At 55.7% G+C, this 20,536-nt stretch overlaps 1 protein-coding gene across 1 annotated transcript in view; it reads left to right on the top strand.

The window, feature by feature from the left end:
• Positions 1-552: 552 nt before the first annotated feature.
• Positions 553-20,536, top strand: part of LRFN1 (leucine rich repeat and fibronectin type III domain containing 1) — a 55,824-nt gene continuing 35,840 nt past the window's right edge. Inside the window, exon 1 of the mRNA XM_077840538.1 lies at positions 553-1,149. The gene's annotated coding sequence lies outside the window, so the exon portion shown is untranslated. The remainder of the gene's footprint in view (positions 1,150-20,536) is intronic.

The following is a 20,536-nucleotide window of genomic DNA, read 5'->3' as shown; positions in this document are numbered from 1 at the left end:
TCCCTCTGCCGGCCTGGCTCTGCCTATCTCTCCAGCCCCCTCCCTGTCCATCTGTCTCGCCCCACCACACCTCCTCCTGCCTGGCTGCCTCTCTCAGCCCATCCCCAGACACACCCAGCCCAGCTCCCTCTCCTTCCCCTCCGGTCTCTGTTCTCTCCCCGCGTCCCTTGGCACCTGCCTGTCCTCATCCCTCTGTTCCTTCCTCTCTCTCTTCCCATCCCCACCCAGCGTCCTCTCCTCCTGTCCCCCGGCTGCCCCTATCTCCCTGCAGCTTCCCAGCTGCGTCCGTCCCTGCCCTTCCCCTTTCTCCCCGCTCCCCCCAGCTCCCTCCCGGCTCCGGCTCCGGCTCCATCTCCGGCTCCTCCGCGCAGCTGCTGCAGTGCTAAAGATTTCCAATGTGTGTTGTTCCGTCCCGCCTCCCCGCGCGTCCCTCCCTCCCCAAATCCCTCCCTCTCCATCTGCAGGAAAGGGGCAGACCCGCCTCCCACCCTTCCCCTCCCCGCCCCCCACCCCCAGCCTCCCGCTTTTCCCCATCACCCTCCCCCCCCGCCCTTCTCGGCGTGGTGGGGGGAGCGGGGGCTGCGAGGCGACCCGATCCTGCCGTGCGCCCTGGCCTCTCCGCCCGGCTCCGGGGAGGCGCGTCCCCTTTGCGCTCCGCCTCCCCCTCCTCCTTCTCTCCAGCCCAGCCCCGGCTCTGCGGGCTGGGAAAAGCCAAGGAAGGAGCCGCGGACGGCGGCGGATCCCCCCCCCCCCCCACTTGATCCGGATCGCCGGGGAACCGAGCCGGGCCAAAGCCCTCCACCCCGCCTCTCCAAAGCGCACGATCATCCGGGGCAGCCCCAGCTCAGGCGGGAGTCGGGGCCCAGCCAGCCCTTCGCCCAACCCCTCCGCCCCCCCCCCCCGAGCCTTCCCTTTGCGGATCCAGCTCCGAGACCTGCTTTTGTTTGTGGATTTCTCCGATGGAGCCTGCAGGGGACCGGCCTGGTGGGGCCCCTTGAACGCCCCCCCTCCCCGCCCCCGCTCCGAGCAGGGCGCACGGAGCCCTCTGGATCCATCCGGCATCCCTGGGGGGCGGGGGAGGGGGAGAGAGAAAAAAATCCAGGATGGCGCCTCCCCTAGGCTGAGCGAGCCCCGCTGCTCCCCGAAAAGGTAGGTGCGGATCCCCCCTTCGCCAGCGGATTTGGGGTGGGGGCTTCTGGGGCTGGGTTTTATCGGGGGGGGGAGGGGAGGTTTGGCGATGTGATGCCAAGGCTGGGGGTTGGTAACGTGCGGGGGGGGGAAGGGGGGTATGAGACCCTGCCAGGGCTGGGCTGTGTGTGTGTTGGTGGGGGGGGTTGGGGGGATCATTCCAGGAACGGGGGGGTTGGGTGGGATCGTGCCAGGGATGGGGGGGGAGGGTGAGTTGTGTGTGTGTGTGGTGGGGAAGAGGGAGGGGGGAGTTGTATTGTGTTATACCAGCACTTGGATTTGGAAAGGCGGTAGGGATTTTTTCGATGGGGGGGGGCAAGGAGGGGGCATTGTCTGGCATCTCTGCCAGGCTCCGATTCTCCTCCGTTGCCGGGGCTGGGTGGTGTTGCCAGACACTGGGGTGGCACCTGGTTACAAAGATGGTGTGTGTGTGTGTGTGTGTGTGAGCTCCTTGCCAGCTCTCGGGGAAGCTGGTTCTTAGACAGACCCCCCCTCTTCCCCCCCCCCAACCAGCGCAGGGTGGGATCTTTGCTGGGCTGCTGTCCATGGTGCTGAGCTCCAGAGAGCTTCTCTGGGGGGTGCATCAGCCTGGAGATGGAGAGAGACATTTCCTCACCTGGTGCATGGGATCGGGGGGGGGGGGGGGGGCTTGTCAGACAAATAACAGGGCAGAGCTGGCCCACAGATCCCTCTCGATCTGGTGCATTTGCCTCTCCCATTGGAGCCCTGCAGAGTCCTATGGAAAATCATTGCACCCAGGAAGCTGCAGCGCCGGCCCATCGAGACCTGGAAAACCTTGTCAAGGCTTTGGATTTGATCTGACGGCCCCCCACCGCACCGCACCCCACTCCCCTCCACAGCCCCTCGGCTGGGGGTGTCGGTCACCCTCTCGGTAGCTGGGCGGAATAGGGTGCTTTCCACACACACACGCACCAGACACGCATCCCCATGGAAGCCAGTCGCACCTGGCCCCTGGTGCCCAGACGCAGCTTGTTGCTAGACTGGCTTGTTTCTGGCTCCTGCCCCAAGGTTGCTGGCTGATGCTTCTGGGGCTGGGGCTGCAGGGTGGATCGGGAGCTGGGGAGCACTTTCTGTTTGTTTAAAACCTGCAGCTGGCTCTCATCTATCCACACACACACACACAAACACACAGAGCCAGACACACACACAGGGACACACATTGACGGTCACACACTGGCACACACAGTGACCTGCACACTGGCCCACAGTCACGCGCACACACACTGATGCGTTGCCGTGCTTCCACTGACATTCACACACACACACAGGGACACATGTTGACTTGCTCACACTGACACAGACATTCACACGCACAGACACATGATATGAAAACAATGACACACACTGACACACACTCACACGTAGACACACACGCTGACACACATTCGCATGCACACGTAGACACACACGCTGACACACATTCACACTCACACGTAGACACACACACTGTCACACACTCACATGTAGACACACACACTGACACACACTCACACGTAGACACACACACTGACACACATTCGCACGTAGACACACACGCTGACACACATTCACACTCACACGTAGACACACACACTGACACACATTCGCACGCACACACACTGACACACATTCACATTCACACGTAGACACACACACTGACACACATTCGCATGCACACACACGGACACACATTTGCACGCACACGTAGACACACACACTGACACACATTCGCACGCACACACACGGACACACATTCGCATGCACACGTAGACACACACACGGACACACATTCGCACGCACACGTAGACACACACGCTGACACACATTTGCACGCACACACACAGACACACATTCGCACACACACGTAGACACACACGCTGACACACATTCACATTCACACATAGACACACACACTGACACACATTCGCACGCACACACACTGACACACATTTGCACGCACACACTGATACACACACTGACACACATTCGCACGCACACGTAGACACACACACTGACACACATTCACACTCACACGTAGACACACACACTGACACACATTCGCACGCACACACACTGACACACATTCACATTCACATGTAGACACACACACTGACACACATTCGCACGCACACACACGGACACACATTCGCACGCACACGTAGACACACACGCTGACACACATTCGCACGCACACACACTGACACACATTTGCACGCACACACACTGATACACACACTGACACACATTCGCACGCACACGTAGACACACACACTGACACACATTCGAATGCACACACACTGACACACATTCACACGTAGACACACACTGACACACATTCGCATGCACACGTAGACACACACACGGACACACATTCGCACGCACACACACGGACACACATTCGCACGCACACATAGACACACACACTGACACACATTCGCACGCACACACACGGACACACATTCGCATGCACACGTAGACACACACACGGACACACATTCGCACGCACACGTAGACACACACGCTGACACACATTCGCACGCACACACACAGACACACATTCGCACACACACATAGACACACACACTGACACACATTCGCACACACACGTAGACACACACGCTGACACACATTCACATTCACACATAGACACACACACTGACACACATTCGCACGCACACACACAGACACACATTCGCACACACACGTAGACACACACGCTGACACACATTCACATTCACACATAGACACACACACTGACACACATTCGCACGCACACACACTGACACACATTTGCACGCACACACACTGATACACACACTGACACACATTCGCACGCACACGTAGACACACACACTGACACACATTCACACTCACACGTAGACACACACACTGACACACATTCGCACGCACACACACTGACACACACTCACATGTAGACACACTCACTGACACACATTCGCACGCACACACACGGACACACATTCGCACGCACACATAGACACACATGCTGACACACATTCACACTCACACGTAGACACACACTGACACACATTTGAATGCACACACACTGACACACATTCGCACGCACGCACACGGACACACATTTGCACACACACGGAGACACACACACTGACACACATTCGCACGCACACACACGGACACACATTCACACTCACACATAGACACACACACTGACACACATTCGCACGCACACACACGGACACACATTTGCACACACACGGAGACACACACACTGACACACATTCGCACGCACACACACGGACACACATTCACACTCACACATAGACACACACACTGACACACATTCGCACCACACACACACACGGACACACATTCGCACGCACACACACGGACACGCCGTCTGATGTAGACCCGGGCCTGCACTGACACGCACACCAACACTGACACACACCCTCCCACACATCCTGACTGGTGCACATACGTACATTGGCACGCCCAATCTCTCTCGCACACACATTTCCCTCCTCGGTGCACGGTCGCCCCCCCGGGACGGCAGTTCTCGTGCAAGGAGTGTCTCGGGGGGGGAGGGGCAGAGCCGCAGCTGGTGTAGATCACCGCAGTCCCGCAACTTCAGGGGAATGACACCGATTTCCACCAGCTGCTGAGCTGGCTCAGGCCTGGAGCTCTCAGACCAGCTCCAGGAGGGGGCCAGAAAGTGGCTTTGAAATGGTCTCTGTATAGTCGGGGCTGGTTTGTATTTTTTTTTTAATAACCAGGCCCCTTCGCTTGGCTAACTTTCCCCTCTGTTGCATGCAGGCTGCTGAGGAGATCTGGGGGGCGGGGGGGGGGGGAAGGGCTGCGGTGCCCCATAGAGGTTACTCCTTCCCTCCTCCCCCTTGAAATATAAACGTGCATTTCATCCCTTGCCTTTCCTGCCCGTTGTCAGACCCCTGGGCCCTTCCCGTGTGCGTGGATGTGGGAGTCCGTGTGTGTCAGTGTTACTTTGTGTGTCTGTTTGTTAGTGTGTGTGTCAAATCATGTGTAGTCGTAAACGTTTGTTAGTGTGTTCTCACCTGCGTGGGTCGGTGTGTGTGTTCGTGTGTCAGGGTGTATCTGCGTGTGTTTGTTAGTGCTTGCGTATCTCTGTGTGCATGTTTGTGTGTATCAGTGTGTTTGTGTGTCTGTCCGTTTGTCACTGTTAGTATGTGGGTTTCAGTGTTTGGGCGTGTGTGTAATCATGGGTAGCTGTGAGTGTGTGGGTTTGTTACTGTGTGCACATCAGTGTGGGCCAGTGTGTGTGTTTGTGTGTGTGTCTGTGTGTTTGTTCGTTTGTACATGTCAGTGTGTTTGTGTGTATCAGTGTGTGTAGCTGTGTGTGTGTAGGTGTGTAACAGTGCGTGTGTAGGTGTGTATCAGGGCGTGTGTATCTCCGGGTGTGTGTCGTTGTGTATGTCTCTCTGTGTGTGCTGTGTCATTCCCAGTGTGCGAGGGTGATGAGTGTGCGTTACCTGGGTAAAAAGCAGGAGGCCTGCAGGGCTGGCTCCCAGCTGGCGTGAGCTGGTGTGGAAGGAAGGGCGCTCCCAGCGACTGATCCCAGCGGAGGGTCTGGCCCAGAGGGGGCAGCCGTGGAGGGCCTCGGGGAAAGCAAAGAGCCTCATGTCTCACCGCCTGGGGTCTGCCCCTGCCCAGGGAATCCAGAGCCATGAGCAGCCCCGTTTGTGAGAGCAACAGGGCTGCGGGGCTGTGGCATGTTCAGGACGTATGGCCTGCCCCTCACCTTGCTAGTCCTCCGGTCTCCTGCACCTCCCTCTTCCTTCCAGAGCCGTCTGCTCCTCCCAGCCCCTCCCCGGCATCTAGCTAGCTAGGTCTCCAAGCATCCGTTCATCCATCCATCTGTCCATCCATCCTCATCATCCATCCATCTTCCTACACCCCATCCATCCATCCTCATCCTCCAGCCAGCCAGCCAGCCTCCTCGTTCATCCATGCATCCATCCATCCATCTCTCCATCCATCCTCTGTCCCCATCCATCCATCCTCACACACTCACTCTCTCAATCCATCCATCCTTTGTCCCCCTACATCCCATCCTTCCATCCATCCCCATACGCACCCCTTTCTCTATCATCTGCATACACCCCCTCACTATCTCCATACACACACACCCCCTCTCTCTATTCCCATATACAACCCCTTTTTCTCTGTCCCCATTATGCATCCCCTGTTTCTATCTCCATACACCCCCACTGCCCCCATACACCCCCACTGCCCCATACCCACTGCCCCATACATCCCCACTCCCCCATCTCTATCCCCATACTCCCCATCTCTACCCCCATATACCCATCTCTATCCCCATACACCCCCCTCTATCCCCATACACCCCTACTATCCCATACACCCCTCTATCCCCATACACCCCCACTGCCCCATCTCTACCCCATATACCCCATCTCTATCCCCATACACCCCCACTGCCCCATACACCCTCTACCCCCATAAACCCCATCTCTATCCCCATACACCCCCCTCTATCCCCATACACCCCCATTGCCCCCATATACCCCATTTCTACCCCATAAGCCCACTGCCCCATACACCCTTCTATCCCCATACACCCCCCTCTATCTCTCTCTATCCCCATACCCACTCCCAATCCCTATACACACCATCTCTCTTGCTGTCCCCATGCACACATCTTGGTCTATGCCTCCAGCCTTCTTTCTTTCTTTCTTTCTTTCTTTCTTTCTTTCTTTCTTTCTTTCTTTCTTTTCCTGCCACTTAATTCTGTTTCGGGGTGGCGGGCAGGGGGACGGGGCAGCGGGAGGCACAGAGGAGGGATGGAGTCCGTGCTGCAGCCTCGTGTCCCTGGCAAGGTGTGGCCTGCAAATGCTCCTCGACACATCCTGGCTCTACATGGGCAACCGTTGCTGAGCTGGCGGGTACATGCCAGGAGCAGCGGAGTCACGTCATGGGCGCTGGCTGGAAGCATGTGGTGTCATCAGAGGTGCAGGTAATGCCGAGAATTAATCACAGGCAGGGCAGGGCAGCTTCTCTAACCAGGGTCACAGAGGGAGGCGCTGAGAGAAGCAGCATGTTGAAAGGTGCATTGGCAGTGTGATGGGGTGCACTGGGGCAGTGGCAGATCCATGCTGGCAGTGTGGTGGGGTGCACTGGGGCAGTGGCAGGGCCGTGCTGGCAGTGTGATGGGGTGCATTGGAAGGGCTGTACTGGCAGTGTGATGGGGTGCACTGGGGCAGTGGCAGGGCCGTGCTGGCAGTGTGATGGGTGCACTGGAAGGGCTGTACTGGCAGTGTGATGGGGTGCACTGGAAGGGCTGTACTGGCAGTGTGATGGGGTGCACTGGGGCCGTGGCAGGGCCACGCTGGCAGTGTGATGGGGTGCACTGGAAGGGCTGTACAGTCTGTGTGATGGGGTGCACTGGGGCAGTGGCAGGGCCGTGCTGGCAGTGTGATGGGTGCACTGGAAGGGCTGTACTGGCAGTGTGATGGGGTGCACTGGGGCCGTGGCAGGGCCACGCTGGCAGTGTGATGGGGTGCACTGGAAGGGCTGTACAGTCTGTGTGATGGGGTGCACTGGGGCAGTGGCAGGGCCGTGCTGGCAGTGTGATGGGTGCACTGGAAGGGCTGTACTGGCAGTGTGATGGGGTGCACTGGAAGGGCCGTACTGGCAGTGTGATGGGGTGCACTGGGGCCGTGGCAGGGCCAAGCTGGCAGTGTGATGGGTGCACTGGAAGGGCTGTACAGGCTGTGTGATGGGGTGCACTGGGGCAGTGGCAGGGCCGTAGTGGCAGTGTGATGGGGTGCACTGGAAGGGCTGTACTGGCAGTGTGATGGGGTGCACTGGGGCCGTGGCAGGGCCATGCTGGCAGTGTGATGGGGTGCACTGGAAGGGCTGTACAGTCTGTGTGATGGGGTGCACTGGGGCAGTGGCAGGGCCGTGCTGGCAGTGTGATGGGTGCACTGGAAGGGCTGTACTGGCAGTGTGATGGGGTGCACTGGAAGGGCCGTACTGGCAGTGTGATGGGGTGCACTGGGGCCGTGGCAGGGCCATGCTGGCAGTGTGATGGGTGCACTGGAAGGGCTGTACAGGCTGTGTGATGGGGTGCACTGGGGCAGTGGCAGGGCCGTAGTGGCAGTGTGATGGGGTGCACTGGAAGGGCTGTACTGGCAGTGTGATGGGGTGCACTGGGGCCGTGGCAGGGCCATGCTGGCAGTGTGATGGGGTGCACTGGAAGGGCTGTACAGTCTGTGTGATGGGGTGCACTGGGGCAGTGGCAGGGCCGTGCTGGCAGTGTGATGGAGACGCTCCAGCTTTGGCAGGGCTGCACTGGCCCAGTAGTAGAAGCTGATCCCAGTGAACGAGCCCCTCTGTGCACTCAGGAGACGGCATTTGGATGAAATAGATTGGAGCAAACTTTTGGGAGTGAACATGCCTGGAGCGTGACTGTCTCCCCCTCCCCCGGCCCCATGACTGGCTGATTACCTCCAGACCTGGGCAGTGTGGGGGCAAACTCACCAATGAGCTCAGCTGCAGGGGGACCCTGAATAATCCATGCCCATGACGGGGCGTCGCGGGAATGAAGCAGATGCCATGTGGCAAAGGGTAACATACCTGGTGCCAGGCGCTGGCATTGAGATCCCTGCATAGTGTGGCATCAGTTTCTCATGCCAGGGTTCAGAGCCTCCCTGCCCCACAAAAAACCCCATAGGTCCTGCAATACCCCTGCTTCCCTCTTTCATCCCGGCCTGGCTTCTCCACCCAGCACGTAGGTCATTGAAAGGGTCCGTCTTCTGCCCACGATGGGGATTTATTTAATTGGATTTAACAGCACTCAGTCGCCACTTAGGGGTGGTTTTTTGTTGTTGTCTTCTTTCACAAGCGAGAGCAGGGGAAGGAGCTTGTCAGAGGGACGGGGGTGGGGGGAGGGAGGAAGTGCATTTGGAAAATGGTTGCCCAAAGCTCGAGGGCAGGTTAAAAGGATATCAAAGCGCCCGGGGCAGCCCATTGTCGGTCCCGTCGCTGGTCCCGTCGCTGCTCGAACACAGAGGGCGTCAGGGAGGCGAGGTCCAGGGCGTGGGACAGTTGGTCTCTTCCGCAGGTGTCCGGCAGAAAGGCTGGCAAAGCGTGCCAGGATTTTCCCCACTCAGATGGCGGAGCCCCGGCGAAGGGGCAGGGGCAGATGTGGGGTGGGACAGAGGGTGGCCAGTAAGGGGCCGCTCTGGAGGTAGCTAAAGATCACCGCTGGTGGGAGTCTTGGCCATGATTTCCCCTGGAGAAGAGCACGGAGGTGGGGCTCAGGTGATGGGGCAGTGGGCTGGGTGCTAGGCTGGGATTTAGCTTTGTCGGTGACTCCCTGTGTGGCAAGGGGCACATTGCTTAGCCTTCAGTTCTCCGGCAGCATGACAGCCTTGCTCCGCCCCCCGGGGTGTGTGAGGGGTGATTGTGAGGTGCTCAGATGTTATGGTAATAGGCACTGTGGCAGTACCATGGGTAGATTGCACCACCTGGCCCGGTTAGTAGGTGTAATATGGTAGCATAGTGACTCCACCTGCGGTCACGGCCCCCCTTGTGCCAGGCCCTGCACAGCCCCCGACTGAGATCAGAGCCCCCCTTGTGTCGGGCGCTGCCCAGACCCTGGCTGAGATCAGGGCCCCCTCATTCCGGGCACTGTGCAGACTCAGTGTGAGAGACAGCTCCTCCTAGAAAGAGCTTCCAGTCTAAATAGAATTATTATCCCTGATGATGGAGAAACCGAGGCAAAGAGAGGGGGAGATGCTTGCCCACGGTCACCCAGGAGGGTCTGCTGCATAGACAGGAATTGAACCCAGGCCTTCCCAGCACCCTGACACAGGGCCGTGCTGCTACTTCACCAGGTACACGACCACCAGTGGATGGGCCTGTCCTGAGCCAGGCTTGTTCTTGGCAGACACTGGGGCATCTGGTTGGCTGGTGAGTCCTTCTAGGTTGATGGCTGGTGGGCTGCTGTGCATATTCCCCATGTGTTACCCTAGAGGAGCTGGGGCTCGATCCTGAAAACACTTACACACCTGAATAGCTTTCCTCACCTGAGCCACCCTATGGGGCTCAGCGGAACTCCTCGCTGGAGGAAAGTCACCTCCTGGGGTTGTTGAACAGGATAGGTTTGTAGCTGGCTTTGTGCTTCAGGCCCTCACTTCAGATGCAGGAACTGTGGGTTCAGTTCCCGGCAGTGCTGGTGGGACCACGTCTGGATTTTTTTCCAAAGTGCCCTTCCTGATGCTTATAACCAGGGTTTCCATAAAGTAGAGCACCCAGAGCACCGAGATCTTTTAAAAACCTGACTGCTTGCTTCAATGCCGAAATAGGAGATGAGCTCTTTAGAAGGGCAGGCCCCTTAAAAAACAAAACAAAAACCCTCTGTGCCTCAGTTTCCCCCTCTGTACTATGGGGAGAATGATCATTTGTCTTTTTAGATTGTAAACTTGTCAGGGCAGGGACTTTCATTGTGTCTGTGCAGTGCCTGGTGAAAAGGGGGCCCTGATCTCGGTCAGGGTCTGTGCAGCTCCCAGCAAAATGGGGGCCCTGATCTGGGTTGGGGTCACTATATACAGCAATAATAATAAATCTGTTGTATAAATAATTCCTGGCAAGTGCCTTGCTTGGCTATTTAATTTTGTTTTAAGAGGAATTGGGTTGGGTTCCTCTCCGTTTTATGCTGACATAACACGAATTGGCCACATCCCCAGAGAGTGTAAATCAATGTAATTCCATTAAATGGAGCGATGCCAGTTTAGACCAGCTGAGGACCTGGCCCACGGAGTCTTTAAAACCAGACGTGGGGGGAGGAGGGGGGCGTGAAATAGAGTGGATTGGAAGACTGTCATCAGAATAATTTTCCCACAAAAAACCCGCCCTTTTCACAAAACCAACATTTTCCATGGGGAAAATCCAGTTTTGGCGAAAAAATTTAATTTGCCGTGGGGAAAATTAAGACACTGCTCCCCGGTCCCTGTCCCCATCCCCCATCCCCCCCGGCTCTTGTCTATTTCACAGTCAGGGGAAAGTGAAATTGACAAAAGAAGGGGGCGGGGGAGCTGGGGGGGGTCAGCACCCTGATTCTGGGCCTCTCAAACCCTGCAGCTGGGGTGGGTAAAGTGGTCTGGTTCGGCTCCTGCTGCGGAAAGGTTCTTGCCAATTTCCCTATCTCCCAGCCAAACCCTTCCCGGCTGGTTCGCCTGGTTTTTCTTGACGTTCCTGCCTGTGACAAAATTGGCCTTTTCCTGGGACTCCGTGTTTTGTTCCAAACGGTGCCACTTTTCGCAGGGATTTTTCCGGTTGTCCCGTCAGCTCTAGCGGGGAACGTTACCAAGGAAGAAGAAATGAATCCTGCTAATAATAATAACAGGAGGAAACCCCCGCCCCACCACAAATGTTTTGCCCAGCAGCCGCTCCTCGCTCCCCCGCCATCTGATAAGGAAAGCGCCTCGCAAGAGCCGTGCGTGTTTCAGGAGTGAAGCGTGGTAATCGGGGGAACAGAACCCAAGCAAACCGATCCGTCGCTATTCATATCAGCAAGCTGGCACTGCTTCTGTGCGGGGACCTTGCTCGAGACATCCCTGATAACGCTACAAAACCCAGGGAGATAGGATGAAAGCTACTTGAGGGGCACATTTACCTTGCATGAGAGCTCTCCACTCTGCAGTGATTATTTCCTGCTTAATGTTTCTTGTTTTAAGCGCGGCCTGATGTTGCTACAAGTCTCTTGTTCCCCTTTTTGGAGCATGGGCTCTTAATTGAGTTAACCCATAGGCTGATGTGTAGCTGAAGGGCTCTCGGCGAAGGCTCCTTTGTAGTCAGGGCTTGGCAGGAAAGGCTGTCGGTCCCCTAGCAGACACGGCAGATCGCTGGCGGGGAGAGAGGGAGGGGGAATCTAAACCCAACAGATTGCGAAGGAACAGGTGCATCAGCAAACAGCTTGGTTCGGAGCTGGTGGAGTTGGCCTCACCGGTGCAAACTGCCGCGCTGGCTGGAGGGGAACAGGGGCCAGATTACACCCTGGGGCAAACCCAGAGTGTCCCCGTTGATTTCAAGGGCGCCTGAGTCAGGTTCGGCTCTCAACGGCACACAAGGGTGAGTCCCCCACTTTAAAACCAAAGGCGTGTGTCTGGAACTCAGCTCAGCGAGCCTCTCCCCATCTGCCAAGGTAGGGCAGGAAGGTCCCGGTTTAGTCTGCAGCAGGGAAGATTTAGGATGGATATTGGGAGAAACTTGCTAAATCTCAGGATAGTGGAGCCCTGGGACAGGTGACCCCGGGCGGTTGTGAGATCCCCGTCGTTGGAGGTGTTTAAGGACAGGCTGGACAAACCCCTCTCTGGGGTGGTCTAGGGATACTTTATCCTGCCTCAGTGCAGGGGAGGACCCTGCAGGTCCCTTCTAGCCCGACATTTCTATGATTCTGTTATTCCAACCTGGGTCAAAATAGCACCAAAGTCACATCCTCAATCCCAACTCCCCTGTAAAGGTCAACCAAAGTCACTGCATCTTCACTGCTATTTTAACCTGAGTTAAGGACCTGCCTTTTATTGGCAGTGGAGACACACCCTTGGCTGCGGAGTGAGAGACAGGGCCTGCCCCAGAGAGTCTAGATAGACAGTGGTGGGAAACTGAGGCACAGATGTTCATGGCAGAGGTGAGGATAGAACCCGGGTCTCTAGACTCCCTTAGCTATAGACCATGCTAAAAAGTTGGTCAACCGATAACATGGTGACTAGCTGGAGGGATTATATGGCTATAGATATGGGCCGTATATCAGTTTGACAAAGGGAAGGTGTGACAGGTTTGGTCACAGAGACCCCCTTGGGACTGTCACCTGATGTGCTGAAATTACCTCTGAGCCCATTTTCCCTGCCAGTTTGGGACGTCAGAACCCTGCCTTGTTGAGCCAGACACACTAGCCTGCTGCAACCCAGACCCAGGGTCTGAACCATGGCCCCAAAGCTGCAGATTTAACTGAAAACAGCTCAGCAAGTTACCTGTCTCCAGGACCCAGACACCCAGTTCCCAATGGGATCCAAATCCATTTTACTCTGTATGAAGCTTATACAGGGTAAACTCATAAATTTTCCACCCTTTATAACACTGATAGAGAGAGATGCCCAGCTGTTTGCTCCCCCAGGTATTAATCACTTACTCTGGGTTTATTAATAAACAAAAGTGATTTTATTAAGTATAAAAAGTAAGATTTAAGTGGTTTCAAGAAATAACAGACAGAACAACGTAAGTCACCAAGCAAAATAAAACAAAACCACACAAGTCTAAGCCTAATACATTGAGAAACTGATTACAGGTAAAATCTCACCCTCAGAGATGATCCAATAAGCTTCTTTCACAGACTTTCTTTCACAGACTCCTTCCTAATCTGGGCCCAATCCTTTCCCCTGGGACAGTCCTTGTTAGTTCCAGTAGACACCTTAGGTGGTAAGCAGGGATTTTCTCATGACTGGGACCCCCTTTGTTCTGTTCCACCCCCTTTTATAGCTTTGGCAATGGCGGGAATCCTTTGTCTCTCTGGGTCCCCACCCCTCCTTCTAAATGGAAAAGTACCAGGTTTAAGATGCATTTCAGTATCAGGTGACATGGTCACATGTCCTGTGAGACCCCAGCTTCCATTCTTCCTGGGCTGGCCCGCACGTACCCAGGAAGGTTGGCAAGTAAACAGAGCCGTGTACAGGTCACTGATTCTGAAGCACCCTTAATGGCTTCCACTTAATATAGTCACATCAGTGATACAAGTTTATATAGTATTCTCCTAACTCCAGACATAGAAATAATACATGCAACAAATCAGATGACCACACTCAGTAGATTATAAACTTTGTAATGATACCTGACAAGAGACCTTGTGCATGAAGCATATTCCAGTTACATCATATTCACACTCATAAGCATACTTCCATAAAACATGTGGAGTGCAATGTCACAGAAGGTCAAAAGGGTGACTTGATCCCGGTCTATAGGTACCTGGATGAGGAAGCGAAAACTGATCATGGATTCTTCAGTCTAGCAGGCAAAGGTCTAACAAGATCCCCTGGCTGGAAGCCGAAGCAGGACAAATTCAGACTGGAAATAAGTTGCAAAGTTTTAACAGTGAGGGGAAATTAACCATTGGAGCAACTCAAGGAGGGTCAGGGTGGTGGATTCTCCATCCCTGGCAGGTTTTATGTCAAGACGGGATGTTTTCGTAAAAAATCTGCTCAGTTCAAACAGGAAATAATTTGTGGACATTCACTGGCCTGTTCTCTGCAGGACGTCTGGCTAGTTGAGCACAGTGGATCCTTCTGGCCTCGGAATCCATGAATCTATGAACACACCCTATGATGGTAAAGTGGTTACAGGAGTGAGATTGCTGCCACTAGGGGCTGATTGCTATCCCCTCATTGTCCCCTGGTGCTCCCCGTCTGTCTGTCTGGATCCATCTGCTGTCCCTTGGCTCACCCGTCAATTGTAAGATCTCTGGGGCACACTCTATGTTTGTACAGCTCCTAGCACCCAATCCGTGACCGGGGCTGCTAGGCACTATGTGGAAACATAGGACTGGAAGAGACTGCCTGGGTCTTGGAGCCCAGTCCCTGCTATCACAGCCGGCCTCATGAAATCATCCCGTTCATAAATGGATCAAGGCTATAACAGGGTTCAAAAAAGGAAGTAGATAAGTTCATGAAGGATAGTGGCTATTAGCCAGGATGAGCAGGGACGGTGTCCCTAGCCTCTGTTTGCCAGAAGCTGGGAATGGGCGACAGGGGATGGATCGTTTGATGATTCCCTGTTCTGTTCTTTCCCTCTGGGGCACCTGGCATTGGCCACTGTCGGAAGACAGGACACCAGGCTAGATGGACCTTTGGTCTAACCCAGTCTGGCCCTTCTTAAGCTTTGCATTCCCCCCACTCCTCGCGGCTGCCTGTTCTAGAACTTCCCTCCCCTGATAGTTAGAAACCGTCCTCTCTAGCCTCCACTGAACCCTGGCTGGTTTATCCCCAGTTGTGTTTGTGCCAACATCATCCCTGAACCCCAATAGCTCTTCTCCCTGCCTGGCGTCTCCCCTCCGGATGCGTTTCAGATCCCAGACTGTGTTTGAGGCGGGGCAAGCCCAGATCGTTCAGTCTCCTTTCTAAGATCAGTTCTCCGGTTCCCGGATCATCCGAGCAGCCCTGGGCTGCCCCTCCTCCTGTTGGAATTCATCTTCCTTGGGGACGGGTGCCCCGAACTGGGCACAGGATTCCATCGTGCGAAGACCCAAAATCTCCTCTTGAGAGCTGGCTGACGTTTCTCCAGGAGGCAAAATGTGGGTCGGTCAAAATCAAACTCTCCGGTGGGAAAAGGTCGATTTTGACTAAGCTGCCGGTGGAGGTGAGGGTATAGATGTGACTTTAACTTGCGCCATGGAGGTTACAAAATGATCCATGACTTATCTCCAGGAAGATCTGGCATTGGGGGAAGCTATCATGAGTCTGCTGTTTAGATGCACTTTTGTTTGTAGTGGAGGCAAAGCCTAAATGTTTCTGCTTTTCCGTTGGGAAGCCAGACTGGAGAAACGTAGCCTGGAATCGACTCACTTCAACATGCGGCTTCAGACAGGGGAAATCTGGTTTGGAAATGTTGCCACAAATTGGTATCTCCATGTAAAATGTCAGCCACAGCAGAGACCTATTATTATTATTAATCCTGTTTATCATGGTAGCACCTCGGAGCGCCAGTCATGGAGCAGCCCCCATTGTGCCGGGTGCTGTGCATTTGTATTGCTATTAGGTGTATTATGGTAGCACCTCAGCACTCCAGAGATGGACCAGCCCCCATTGTGCTGGGTGCTGTACATTTGTATTGCTATTAGGTGTATTACGGTGGCACCTCGGAGCCCCAGTCATGGAGCAGCCCCCATTGTGTCAGGCGCTGTACATTTGTATTGCTATTAGGTGTATTACGGTAGCACCTCGGAGCCCCAGTCATGGAGCAGCCTCCATTGTGCCGGGCGCTGTGCATTTGTATTGCTATTAAGTGAATTACGAGAGCACCTCAGCACCCCAGTCATGGAGCAGCTCCCATTGTGTCGGGCGCTGTACATTTGTATTGCTATGAAGTATATTACGGTAGCACTTAGGCACCCCAGTCATGGAGCAGACCTCATTGTGTCGGGCACTGTACATTTGTATGGCTATTAGGTGTATTATGGTAGCACCTTGGAACCCCAGACATGGACCAGCCCCCATCATGCCAGGTGCTGTACTTTTTTATTGCTATTAGGCTGCTTTGGACTCACTGTTTGATAATGAAAAATGTCCAACTGTAGCCATCAAAATGTCGACTTTTTTTTTGTTTCCAAATTAAGGTTTTTCAGGACTTTTCGTGTGGTGAAAATGTTTCAGTTTGTTTTGACTTTTCGGACCCAATTCGGAAGGAAAATGACTGTCAGCATTTAGGACGTTTCCAAAGGGTGGACATTTCATTTTCTGACTGTATACACTCCTACGCAAACCATACCAATGATCATAGCCTTGCCAGGCAGACAAACACACAGAGAATCCCTCAGTTTCACCTAACGCTTTCCATCCATAGATCTCCAAGCGCTTTCCATTGGAGGCCAGTCTCATTATCTCCGCTTTACAGAGGGGGAAACTGAGTCACAGAGAGGGGAAGGTCAGCGGCCGAGACAGGAATAAAACACAGGTCTCTTGAATCCTGTACGCTGCCCACTAGCTCATGCGGCCACTCTAAAGCTGCCCGCGTTTCAGCAAAGCTTTTCCTCTCCGCTGGCATCTCTCCAGATCCTGCTCGCCTCGCAACCTCGGGAGATCTTTTATCCAGGGCAGGAAATAGCAGACTTCCCGGGCAGTGATGCTAGCATAATGCAGCAGATTGGGTTTCCATTCAGTTGCATTTTTCAGGGGCCCAGGGAACCGTTTATGGGCCAGGAATAAAGTGAGATTCGCTTCCTTTGCTTTATTTCCATCATCAGGGACTGGAAATCAAATCAGGAGGCTGGACTGTGGTTCTGACCTGGAACTGGCTCGCTGGGACGTTAACCCCAAATAATACCTGTAAAAATCTCAGAGAAGGATGGGGCTTGTGTGTAAGTCCTGGAAACCAGGATTCCTAGGTTCCATTCCCAGCTCAAGAAGGGGAATAGTGTCTAGGGGGTTAAGGCAGAAGCACTGGGAATTAGGATTCCTAGGTTCTGTCCCTAGGTCTGCAAGGGGAGTGGGGTCTAGTGGTTAGAGCAGGGGCCATGGGCGTCAGGACACCTGGGCTCTTTTCCTAGCTGTGGGAGGTCAATGGGGTCTAGTGATTAGAGCAGGAAACTGGAGGAGCAGGACTCCTGGGTTCTATTTAGAGAGCTGGGAGAGAGCAGGGTCTAGTGACTAGAGCAGGGGCGGTGGGAGTCAGGACTCCTGGGTCCTATCCCCAGCTCTGCCATTGTATGACCTGGTGCAAGTCCCTTGCCCTCTCAGTGACCCTGTCTCTGCAAAGGGGCTAAGGCTGTTCCAGGTGGGATATCTGCAGCAGGGGGCTAGGCAGGCCTTGCCAGATGAGGCCGATGCCTGTTTGTTAACCCTTTCCCAACTGGAAGCTCTGCAGCTCCTGGCCAGTGCTCCAAGCATCCGGTGGAAAGGAAAGTCTGGACGAGGAAGCGTGTCACTGGGGATTTATGAATGATGATTATTATTATGCGTGTCCAATCAGGGAGGAGAAAGGAGCCCACGTGGCTTGAGTGATCAATCGCTCCCTCAGATCTCACTTCCACTAGTGTATCTCCATTGCCTCCTGATTGATGCCAGGGTGAGAGGGGAATCAGCCCCATTGACTCCAGTGGGCTACGGCCCATTCATACCAGCTGGGGATCTGGCCCCTAGACTCCAACAAAGCTACAGCGGGTGGGAGCGGGGCTAGCCGCGGAGTCACATTCCCCCTCCCCCACCCGTAAAGCCCTGTGCCCCCCACTCGGTGGCTGCGGCCGCTTGGTGAGCCGAGGGTATCCAGGCCACCTCCGTCCCCTCCTGAGCTGTGGCCAGCAGCCAGCCCGAGGGGTCCAAAACCGACCCTGCACCAGGATCATTAGGAGCTTGAAACAGAAACGCCAGCCAAGCCGGGGCAGGGGACCTGTAAATCCCCCTGCAGAAACCAGCTTCTTCGTCAGCCCGGCCTGTGCTTCCATCCTCCCAGCACTGCTGAGCGCTGTGATGGAGCCAGCTGCCCCCTCCACCTGGCCCAGGAGACGTCTTCCTGCCAGGGCCAGGGGCAGCAGGACCAGAACCAACCGTCCACCCTTCCCCAAGCTTCGAGCTCACCCGAGCAGAACCGGCCAGGGAATTTCCCGGTGAATCGACTGCCATCGAAAATCCGGGTGCGTCTAAGTGGAAAGTCTTTGCAACAGGGGGTCGGATTGGAGGGCTGTCCCGAGTCGGTGAGGAGGCGAAGAGTTGAGATCTTCGAAACGCTGCCTCGGGACGTTTTGGAAATGAAAAACCCCGGCTCAAAAGGACATTTTGGTTCCAGACGTAAGCGAATCGGGCTGGAAACCAAGATGACAAGAAGGGAAAAGGTCCAAATCCAAAGAAAACGTTTTGAAAAACGGCGATCTGACCGTTTCGATTGACGGGAACCGAAACATGGGGGGGATTTTGGTTTTGTTTTTTCCATTTGTGAAAATTTTGGAGATTTCGACGCTTCGTCCTGGTTTGGAGGGTCCAAATTTTCGAGCTCTCAAAAACATTCACAGGGTGGAACAATCAGGACCCTCCCCCCTCAATTCTTTAACTCCTGATCCACCCCCAAGGGGAGCTGAGGGGCAGAGAAGCCGCACAGCACAGTGTGCCCCAGCCATACCCTCGGTCCACCCTTTATGGGCCCTGGGGGGGCAGAGAATAGCCACAGCACAGGGTGCTCCGGCCACGCCCCCGATCCCCCCCAGGCTGCGGGCAGGGCCCTTGTGCCGGGGTTGGGGACCCTGCCCAGGGTGGTAGATCTCAGGGGTCCAGTCCCATCCCCAAAGCATTACTCAGAGCCCAGCCCAGGGCGGGAGCAACAGAGGCGATCGAGCAGCAGGGGAAGCACCGGCTTTGCTTGCGCCCCTCTTTGGTACGGCTACTGCGGCAGAAGTGTCGGGGCGAAATGGAGGCCGGGGGCCGCCCAGGCCGCAGGGTCACCTGGCCGTCTGGTCCTGCTGCAAGCTGGAGAGATCAGGGCGCGAGTCTCTTTCCTCTCCCCGCCCTCCCCGCCAAGGAGGGAGCTGGCGGCTGTGGGGAGGGGATCAAGCAATGCGGACTCAGTCCCTTGCCCGCCCCGTGCCCGGCACTCGGGGGAGGCACAGCGGGGTCAGCCAGAGCGCCCCTGCCCACAGCCGGCTGCCCCTCAAACAAAGGGGATTTTCTGCTCCATTTCCTGGCTCACGGACGGATGTTGGCGCTCGTCCGCTGGCTCTGCGCCCGCCTGCTCCCCTCCCTGGCTTTGCCGGAGCGCCCAGAGGCCATCCTCTGCAACCCAGCGCGGGGCCTGAACCCGGGCACGGGAGCAAGGCTGCCGTGCATGGGGCAGCCCTTCTCTGCGCAAAACTCCGGGGGTTGATGTACCCCAGGTTAGGCCGGGCTGTGCCCGCTGGGCATTGGGCACCAGGGCCCTGCCACGAACGACAACCGGACAGGGGGGCTCCACCCGCCGTGTGGCCTGGGATCTCACCCTGGCGGGCTGGGGCCTGTTCCTCCCCCTTTTGCAGCATTTGCAGTGCCGATATAGTAGCCTTGCAATGAGCCTCTCCCAGCACCGGCCCATGCCAGCTTCACGCTTCAGGCATCCACCCGCCCTGACTGTGTCTCCCCTGACCCGCTGTCTGGGTGACCCATGCATCATGCAGGGATCTTTTATAACCCAGGACCTGTCCTGGCCACCCACATGCAACCACCAGCAGCTTGGTGCTGGGTGGGCAGGTACCGTGCTGCCCACTCATGGGCACTGGCTCCCTGGACTTTCCACTCGGGACCTGGGCCTTTCTAGGCTGCCCAGTTCTCTCCTGACCCCCTCTGACAGCTGGGCAGAATGGCAGAGCCAGGGCTCCTGGGTTCTATCCCCAGCTCAGGGGTGAGGGGAGTGGGGTTTAGTGGTTAGAACCGGGTGGGCTGGCAGTCAGGCCTCCTGGGTTCTATCCCCAGCACTGGGTGAGGAGTGGGGTCCAGTGGTTTGAGCAGGGGGGATTCAGAGCCAGGCCTTCTGGTTGTCTTTCCTAGCTCTGCGTGACCTTGGGCAAGTGTCTCTACCCCCACCCACTCCGTGCCTCAGTTTCCCCATCTGTAAAGTAGGGCTAATAATCTCGCTCTGT

Source organism: Eretmochelys imbricata, chromosome 23 (assembly GCF_965152235.1).
Source record: "Eretmochelys imbricata isolate rEreImb1 chromosome 23, rEreImb1.hap1, whole genome shotgun sequence".
Lineage (NCBI taxonomy): Eukaryota > Metazoa > Chordata > Testudines > Cheloniidae > Eretmochelys > Eretmochelys imbricata.
Note: the sequence above shows the minus strand (reverse complement) of the source record. Positions and strands in the feature narration are given on the sequence as shown.